Below are 10,003 nucleotides of genomic sequence, written 5' to 3' on the forward strand. Positions count from 1 at the left end.
AATAAAACCAATGTTACCACTTTGGCATGTCCGTTTAAGGGGGTGAAAATGGGGGATGAAATTTCACTTTTCGGTATATGGTTTTTAATTTATTTTAAAGCAACTAATTAACTAAAAAATTTGCTCTAAATGGCATTTGCTTACTAGAAATGTGGCACATTTATGTTAATGTATGGAAATCGGTCAGTGGCGTCGTTTATGAGGGGCGCATCATAACTCTCATCCCCCCTTTTCTTAAATCTCATTCATGGCCGGTGGTAACAATTATATATATTTAAAAAAATTAAATGCTCGTACTATTTACTTAAAATAGTCTTCGGGGCTTTCAAAAACATTTGGAATTACCATTTTTTCCCACTAATAACGTTTCTAGAATTTTTTTAAGGTACCCCTCAAATCATAAATCTCGCCACTCATGAGAAATAATTTATTTTGTTTTACGTTTTTTATTACTATTGATTTATATTATTGCAGTATCAAATAAATATAGTTAATTATTAATAAAAAATAATTAACATCACAAAAATTATTTTTAATTTTTATCAGGTACGTAACGCGATTGACTATTTACATATATTGTGATCATTTTCGGAAAAAAGACACATTTAAAAAAAGGAAATTTGTTTAAGTCGAAAAACGTCAAGAAAATATCTATTCTTCTTCGTCGTCAAATATCTCAAAATTCAATATTGGAACATTTTGGCAATTATCAGCACAAATACAGGCGTCTGTGCTATGCAGGCCATTTTTCGACAAGAACAGTTACCTTTACAGCCACTTTTACACCCGCATTTAATAAGCTCTAAGATAGCTTCGGGTGCCGGTAACTCGAATCTTGTAACCACCCTGTAGCTTCCCGGGATGTTATCATTTAGTTTCCATTCTGAGCTTTCTGGAAGTGGTAAGCGCTGGTGATTTTCTCGCGAACCTTTCCAAACGCAGCACAGGTAATGCGCTTTTAGTATATGGTGTTTCATTGCGCCTCTGGTAGGGGGATGGTTTTCACCGTGAAAACTACGCGAAGAATAAAGCTGCCAACGTAGCATTTCGTGGGTCTCGGCCTGCTTCTTCGGGCTGTTCAGTGAGCATACATATTTCAAAAGATTGTCCTCGATTGCTTGGTTCGGTAGCGTTGCCGGCTCCCCCAAAGAAGAAAAGGCATTCTAGATGGAATCATTTCTGTTCAGAAATACTTTGGAATAACCAAAAATATTTCCCGTTATATCCGATCCTGTAAATGCCAGGTAACCAAGTATTGCCCGTGCCTGATCTTCTCCTAGGGCGCTGTACGTGGAAGCGACATTTAGTTTGGTGTCACCCTTTTTTTAAGTAAAATGTGGTCTTTTATAGGTAATAACGGGAAAAAATATATAAGTAGAAGCGAAACCTCGGTGTCCGGAAATTCGACAAAGATATTGGCTGTTTTCTTAACATTGAAAGCGTGTAATACTAGGAGAGTGTCGGCTTCTTCGTGCGAGTGTTCTTCGATATGTGGGTCGACAGGGACATTGGCCTTGGTAACAGAGCCATACGTAACAAAAAATCATTTTTAATTTATTCGACGGACTGCGACTGTGTGCTAATATGTATTCTCCCAAGTATCTTGTTAGCTCTGCTTTCGTTTTAATTGAAGACAACAACTCTTTGAGAGGAACGTGAGCGTTATTAGTCCTGCCGTTGATGTGAAATAGGTCGAGCTATTATTTGCGCGTTTATTTCTTGTTTGTGTTTTGAGGGACCCATTCTTGTAGGTATCAAAAACCAAGAAATGGCCATCCTCTGAATTGTGAGAGTAAATAAGTTTCCTAAATCTTCGCAGTTTTAATTTGTTAATTTTTTTCATTGACTGCACTACTGCCATACCTCAAGGGGTCGGAGTGTGCAATAACTGGTGACTTTAACGGGGAGTCGGGGTCCGGCTCTTGTAACCCGTAAGGGCGGTGGCGCACTGGGAGATGTTTACTCCATCCAAATGGTCCTATCTCCACCTCCGACTTCGGTCAGGTAGGGGCTGGATACTGGGCTTCGGCCCAGGCTAATGGAGAGGGTCCAGGCAAACTGGCCGCCTCGGCAGATTGGGAAGCCTGTTGTGGGGCGGCGGGCCTCCATATGTGGGCACGGTGGCCCTGTTTCTCGGCCTTTTGGAGTCCACCGGGATCTCCGGTGCCAGCTGTACTGGGTTATTTGGGCTGCTGTGTGCTCGTCGTTCCCCTTTAGGAGCTCTTTCCAAAGGGCAAATTTGGCTCTCTACCTTCCTAGGTAGGGTGTCGGCCGGAGTTGCCAGAGCATCCGCTCTCATTCCAACTGCTGTGTGTGAAGTGGCGAGCTGGTCGAACCATTTCTGCACCTTCTTCTGGGTTGAGCGGCTTGCGTCGAGGGTGCGACCATCAGTAGTAGGGCTCTACTACCCATGCTGGTTTTGTCACCTGTCCGGGCTTGTGGATGCCGGCGTAGGGCATTCTGATGATCGACCTCCAGTGGTGTGGTTTAAATCTTACCGGTACACCGGGCTATAAATCTGAGCCATGCCATACCATCAATAAGCAGTACGTTAAGCGACCCTATCTCGGAATCGTTCATCTCAGAGTTTCCGTATAGCTTCCTTTTTGCAAGTGAATTAATTTCCTCCGCAGTGGCAACGTTTAGGGTTAATAAGTCATTTTCAAGCTTAGAAATGGTTATAGTTTATCAATCTGAGGCACAATTTTGGCTTTGTCAGTTGGTAAGATTAACAATCCATTTCCGGAGAAAAGTCCTCTTGAATAATCTTTTGTATGCTCACTGCACAGCCCGAAGAAACAGGCTGAGACCCACGAAATGCTACGTTGGCAGCTTTATTCGTCGCGTAGTTTTCACGGTGAAAACCATCCCCCTACCAGTGGCGCAATGAAACACCATATATTAGAAGCGCATTACCTGTGCTGCGCTTGGAAAGGTTCGCGAGAAAATCAGCCGCGCTTATCACTTCCAGAAAGCTCAGAATGGAAACTAAATGATACCAACCCGGTTAGCTACGAGGAGGTTACAAGCTTCGAGTTACCGCGGCACCCGAAGCTATCTTAGAGCTTATAAAATGCGGGTGTAAAAGTGGCTGTAAAGGCAACTGTTCTTGTCGAAAAATGACCTGCATTGCACAGACGCCTGAATTTGGCTGATAATTGCCAAAATGTTCCAATATTGAAGTTTGAGATATCTAACGACGAAGAAGAATAGATATTTTCTTGACGTTTTTCGATTAAACAAATTTCCTTTTTTTTAAAAGTGTCTGTTTTCCGAAAATGATCACAATATATGTAAATAGTCAATCGCGTTACGTACCTGATAAAAATTAAAAAGTACTTTTTGTGATGTTAATTATTTTTTTTTAAAAGTGTCTGTTTTCCGAAAATGATCACAATATATGTAAATAGTCAATCGCGTTACGTACCTGATAAAAATTAAAAAGTACTTTTTGTGATGTTAATTATTTTTTATTAATTTCTACATCTCCAGTAGTATTGGTAATTAACTATATCTATTTGATACTGCAATAATATAACTCAATAGTAATAAAAAAAACTAAAACAAAATAAATGATTTATAATGAGTGGCGAGATTTATGATTTGAGGGGGTATATTAAAAAAATTCTAGAAACGTTATTAATAAGCCTAAAGAGTAATTCTATATGTTTTTGAAAGCCCCGAAAACTATTTTTAGTAAATATTACGAGCATTTAATTTTTAAAAATATATATAATTGTTACCACCGGCCATGAATGAGATTTAAGAAAAGGGGGGATGAGAGTTATGATACGCCCCTCCTAAACGACGCCACTGAGCGATTTCCAAAAATTAACATAAATGGGCCACACTTTTAGTAAGCAAATGCCATTTTGAGTAAATTTTTTAGTTAATAGTGAAATTTCATCCCCCATGTTCACCCCCTTAAACGGACCTGCCAAAGTGGTAACATTGGTTTTCTTTTTTGTTATAATCTAGAGTTAAATCGCTTTTTACTGAGCATCAAAGCGGAATTACAATTTCGCCTGTACTAAGGAAAAGCGACATAAGACCCAAAAGTGTTTCAGCCGTACTTTCGCGCCTGTTAAAATATTTACCGAGAGTGACCAACGCCTAAAGACTACGTAGTCGACTACATGACAATGTACTGTCAACTTCTCTTTGGTCTATGGGTCTGGCGCGAATTTTCCGATTTTTTCAATTGGATGATTTAAATTCAAAATCATCCAATAGAAATTTCTAGCATAAATTATTGTAAGGAAAGTAGTTCAGTCGTTCAGTCTCTAATTTCAGCAGATGGTTTTTGCGAGCTCGTGTTCGTCATGGCTAAATTAAATGAGAAATTTACACAATGTAATTTGTATTTAAGTGACATTCCCAAGAAAAGAAGTATACATATTCAAACTGTCAAGGTAGTTGAGAAGGGAAACCATGTATATACTCAAACTAGAAAAGAAAAAACTTCAAAGTATGATATAGCAAATTTTGACTTTAAGCCTAGGCCTCCCGAAGCTATTGTCCAAAAGGTAGAAAAAGAAAACCCTAGTTGCAAAGTTAATATTTTCGTTCAAACAGAAATTAACGGTTTAAATGAAACTTCTCAGACGGAATTTAACACTGTAAATAAAGCTATACAAACTGAAATTAATTTTGCCAACGAAAGCATTCAAACTGAGGAGTATGATGTGGTTTTTGAAATGTTTCCTCACGAGCTTGGAAAATCTATCAATAAACTGATACGACTATATAAATCATTGTCATGTGTGGAGAAAATTTCATCTGATAAACAGGTTAGTTGAGTATTTAATCCCACCTTTTTGTATATAAATCCGCTTATAATTGTTTTCTTTTAGTCACATCTGGAAATCTCTAGGAAAGGTTTTTTTTAGCGCGTTACAATTCAGATTCGTGTAACTACATTTTGACAAACACTGGTGAACTGAAATTGTGCTCTAAATTTAAGGGTGTTGTGAAAGAACACAACATTATTATTGACGGAGAATTCCAAATTGATCTAGTCAATGATCTTTTTAAAAATTTTGCAAGTGAAAACTTTGTTCTTTTTGTCAAGGGCTTGGACTTTAGCTCAACTCGCCAATAAACCAAAACAATTGGATGTTTTCAAGTTTCCGGCAGAACATTTTATATCAACAAGATGTGAAAGCTTTTTCAAAAGAGCTGCTAATGTTAAAATTAATATTTGTAAGAACTGCAATGCATTACAGCGGTATTTACGTGTGTGTGTGAAACGGAGAGCGGAAGCAGTGTTATCACCAGTAAGAAAAAGGAAGTCTGATCCATCTTCAACTGTTGCAACACAATATTTGTCTCCTTACAGTATTGCAAAAAAAAAGGTTAATACAATATCGGTTTCATAATATGAAAAAGAAAATTGGGAAACTTGAAGAGAAACTTGAATCGTTGAAAATGAATTTGAGTAATAAACAACATAATGAATTGAAAAGTGTGACAACTATTATCCAAAATAAATTTTCAAACAACATAGATTCAGTTTTGAATATAGACACCAACTCAAGTGATGCTGAACCCATAAAAGAAAAGCGTAAACACTTGCGGGAAGCTTGGGATAAAGATTGTGCGACATATTTAGGGAATTAATCGAAAGATTTCGCAAATGACCAAGCCCATAATAGTATGTTTATTAAAAATATATGGGTAATTGAAACATTGTCTCATTTACTTTTCTCATTGTTTTCTAGAAACTGGTAGTCATAAAAACAGGTGGAGCGTCATCACATACAGAATAGGTAATATAAATTGAATAGGAAATTGTTTCAATATTTTCATATATTTAAATATTAATTTTTTTTAGCTTTAGCAATAGCTTGTCGCAGTCATGCTGCTTATGAAGCATTGAGAAGCTTCAAAATATTGCAATTACCATCATGGCGTTCTCTTCAACGAAAAACCAAAAAAAATCTGGATGAACCGGGTGTACATTATGAAAAGTTAAGGGAAGAAAAGCGGTGCTATGATCTTTTTGTAGAGGAACAAGTGAAAAGAGGATATGTGAAACCAAATAGTGATGGAATTTTAGTATTTGACGAGGTGAAAGTGGCTGCAAAGGTTGCTTGGAACAGTAAGAACCATCAACTCGCCGGACTAGCCATGCCTATTCAAGAATATTTCTACTTGGAAGATCTCTATGATGAAATTGATTGTGATAAAAATATTTCCAAAGCTAACTATATGCTACAGTTCCTCTGGCGAGACCTTTCGTCAAATTATGACATAATAGGCCCTTACTTCTCAGTATCGTCTACTGCAGACTCTTATTTCACTTTTAATTGTCTGTTCCAAGTACTAAAAGCTTTTCAATTTACCAAATTTAATGTTTCGGCAATAGTCTGCGATGGTGCCAGTTCCAATTTGGCTGTTATCAAACAAGCTGTTGAGCTGTACGGAACATTTACTTTCACCAAAAAGGAAAGTGAAATTAATGTAGAGATTCAGCCGGTTTTGCAAATCCGTATCGAAGTGATCGAAATATATATTTCATAATATGTCCATCTCATCAGGTCTGTATTAAAATCTTACTGTAATGTCAACTCGTTGATTTATTTTTATCACAACAGTTAAAAAATATGATCAACGCTCTGTCGTCATCCTACGAGGAAAGGCCAAAGAAGTTTACACTACAAGGTGTTGAATTTGGTTGGCAACAAATCATCGATCTGAAGGCGAGGGAAGATCATCTTCGAAAGCTTAAAGTTCCACGTCTTGTACCAAAACTTCTTCAGAGTTATGTAAAAAGGGATCAGTGGACAAAATTAAACGTGAAACCGGCTAGAATATTGCAGGTATGAAATTAAAATTTTAAATTATTTAAGTATAATGAGTACAGGTAAAAAAAACTCAAAGGTCTCTCCAGAGGCCAAATTCGTCCTAACTTGCAATGTAGTCTAAAAATTATATTTTGGTGTTTACTTTGAGGATTTGATGAGTCCGCAGCGATGCGGGGTAGACAATAGTTTTTGGGAGGGCATAGGGGGCAGTTGCCAAATTTGCGTTCAACAAATAGGACAGTGTTTGGTGTTTTACCTAATGTTAATTTTATTCTAAATCACGTGCGGTTGTTAAAATTATTTTGAGAACTGCGCTCGCTACTTTTAATTTTCACAGCCTTCTTTACAGCCCTGTTGCGCTTCTGTAAGTTCGGTTTTTATCGTCTGCTCGACTCCGTCTGCTCTCTCTGACGAGACCCATATAGGAAGTCTGCAATGTGAAAAAACTATACAAAATTGTCTAATTTTTACTTTTAAAATGTCAGGGAAACCTGGAAAAGTCGGGGAATTTGGTTTTGAAAATTTTTTGGCAATCCTGAAATGTGAATTAGGAGAATTTACTTGTATTTTTCTTTAATCGCAAAATGATGTTTTATCAGCTATATATGAATATGCCCACCCCCCATCTGGTATGAAACCAGATAACTACGATAAAACAATGGCAGCATATAATTTCCTTAAGGCTTGTCACTTACTGTTTGAAGATGGGATGTTATCAAAAAAACCAATTAAAGTTCCGTCAGACAAGTCAATACAAAACTTAGAAGGGCTTAAATTTTTCTCCGATTGGCTGAAAGATATTCTGAGTAAATAAGATTTTACCATTCTATTAAGTATATGTTTTTTACCATTTACTATTTAACCGTTTTTAGTTGTGGAGCCTGATTTCAATCTCAGCAACTCAACGCAAAAATACTTCATATCTTGGCAGGTATGTAAACCAAATTACTCACTATTAAAATTTTGCACTAAATTTCCTACAATCTTTGGAATAGACTTGGGGTTTGCTAAGGTTAATGGTGTTTGGAATGAAGGGTCTAGCAGAAGAATATCTAAATTTTCATGGTACAGAGTATTATTTGTGCCCGCTGCGTATAAATGGAAGCTCCGTGGAAACCCTCTTTTCTCAAATAAAACATAATGCTGGAGGAAAAGTGACGAGCCTAAATTTTAGCACCGCCCGCAAAAATATCCTTACCAGAGTAGACACAAAAGGTCATCAGAGTGGCAAAGGTTACCGAGACACAATGTTATATGTCAGAGATTATTTTGCAGAAAAATTTGGAAAACAATAAAAATTAAACGTATTTAATTCCTCTAAAATTACTAAGTGATAATTAAACAATCTTTTTTTGACTAGATATATTACAACACCCTACGTTGAGCAAAATTTATAGGGTTCTACAATGTTTTTCTGCTTGTAGCGCAAAAATTTTGATTCTCTAAAAATGCATCGTGAAAGCCTTTTGAATTTTGATCAACATTAGGTGGATTATCTTCCAAATATCTTGTTTAATAAATTTTACTATATTAATACTCTTATGGTAACCTAAAATACATTTAAAAAAATTTTAAACAGGAAGTTGTTCAGAAACAAAACAGGAACTTGGTTTTGAACTTTTTTCATCTTTCATTCGCAATGGAAATCATTAAAGATGTTGAGGAACCTTGCGTATGCGTTTCCTATGAGTATTTCCTTTAGATATATCACAATTTGTTTGTTCAAATCACATATTTCTGACTTAGTATTTAAATTATCTATAAAAAACCTTTTCCCAATTATTTTTTTTCTTTTCTTTGGAGTGATTTGATTCTTCATAATGTTGGTTGGTGAATCCAGAAGGTTCTTCCTCTTTTGATTTTTAGGCAATGTTTGACTATTTATGGCAGTTTTTTTCCCTTGGCCTTTTGAAATAATAAAAGAGTTCATCCCGCAAACCACTACATCCTTTCGAGTTGATATTTTTATCTTCTTTATCGCACTCGTCTCTGGCTGTTATAAATTCGTTACTTGTAGTGTGAACAAATTTCCGTTGAACTTCATTCAAAAACAGCAGTGCAAGTTCTTTTGAAATCAGATCTTTGGTGCAATTTAAACATATTTCTTGTAACTCATCTTTGTACGTATTAACTTCATCAATCACAGCCTAATAAAAAATTGTTTTAGTTTATTAAAAAAAATAACTAAGTATAACGCTTCACCATGGGCCAATAAAAGATTTCATCTAGGACATGACTTTTTCCCTGAAAAGCGACAAATAAGAAAAACGGCTACTAGTGGCGCGATCTATCGGCCAAATTTATACAAAACGGAAATTGACCTGTTTTAGATCAAGTCACGTGACTCTTATAGAGGGGGGGGGGGTGACCGGCAATTTGAAAAAAAAAAAAAAACAACGAAATACCACGTGCATGAACCCATAAAACTTCACGTTCGTGTATTTGGTAGAAATTGACCATTATTTGAATTTATATCTTTAAAAATGTAAGTATTAATATGCAAACAGTAAATTATAAGATTTACTAGCACATTGATAAAGCAACTAATTATTTTAACTAATACAAAACCTTTTCAGAATGTTTAGACTGCATACCTTTGAAACTTTGGGCATAGAAACTCCTCCAATTATAGTACTACCAGGTGAATATTTAATAAATTTTTTATTTAAGTTTAACTATCGAATCAAACAAAATACCATTTTTGGAATTGTAGATTCGGATTCTGATGGACAATTACCCCATGGGAGTCACGATCAATGGTTACTATCATTCATATCATCTGTTAACTCTCCCTAATCTATTCCTTCTTTAGTGAGAATACTCCTCCCAAGAAAAAAAGCACGAAGAAAAGCTTAGTAAAAAAGAAAAGAGAACAAATCGTTTTAAGTAGTTCTTATGAACAAATGTTTTCTGTTGCGTTCCATTTTGGGATCGGAGCTGTAAAATGTCGATAGAAGAAATGGACCTTGATGTTAACAAAGAAATCATGATTTGGGCGTTGTTGCTTAACAATTCCCAAACCTTTTCAACTTGCAAAGAGGTCTTAGAGGAGCTTTTCACAAAAACACCAGAAGAGAAGTTCGTACAGGCTACAGAGAACGTCAAAACAAATAAAAAGATCATAGATTCTATTGTGAACACAATGTCTCACATAACCGTAAGCTCACATTATTCATGTGTGTATGTTATTAGTCAAA

The 10,003-nt window shown here is 36.1% G+C and overlaps 1 long non-coding RNA gene across 1 annotated transcript; it reads left to right on the forward strand.

The window, feature by feature from the left end:
* The first annotated feature begins 9,200 nt into the window (after positions 1 to 9,200).
* On the forward strand, positions 9,201 to 9,760 carry LOC149937495 (uncharacterized). The gene is made up of 4 exons (XR_016472244.1): positions 9,201 to 9,291; positions 9,383 to 9,447; positions 9,520 to 9,565; positions 9,619 to 9,760. It is a non-coding gene; the product is annotated as an uncharacterized LOC149937495 (long non-coding RNA).
* The last annotated feature ends 243 nt before the right edge of the window (positions 9,761 to 10,003 follow it).

Source organism: Leiobunum rupestre, chromosome 7 (assembly GCF_980474605.1).
Source record: "Leiobunum rupestre chromosome 7, qqLeiRupe1.1.hap1, whole genome shotgun sequence".
Lineage (NCBI taxonomy): Eukaryota > Metazoa > Arthropoda > Arachnida > Opiliones > Sclerosomatidae > Leiobunum > Leiobunum rupestre.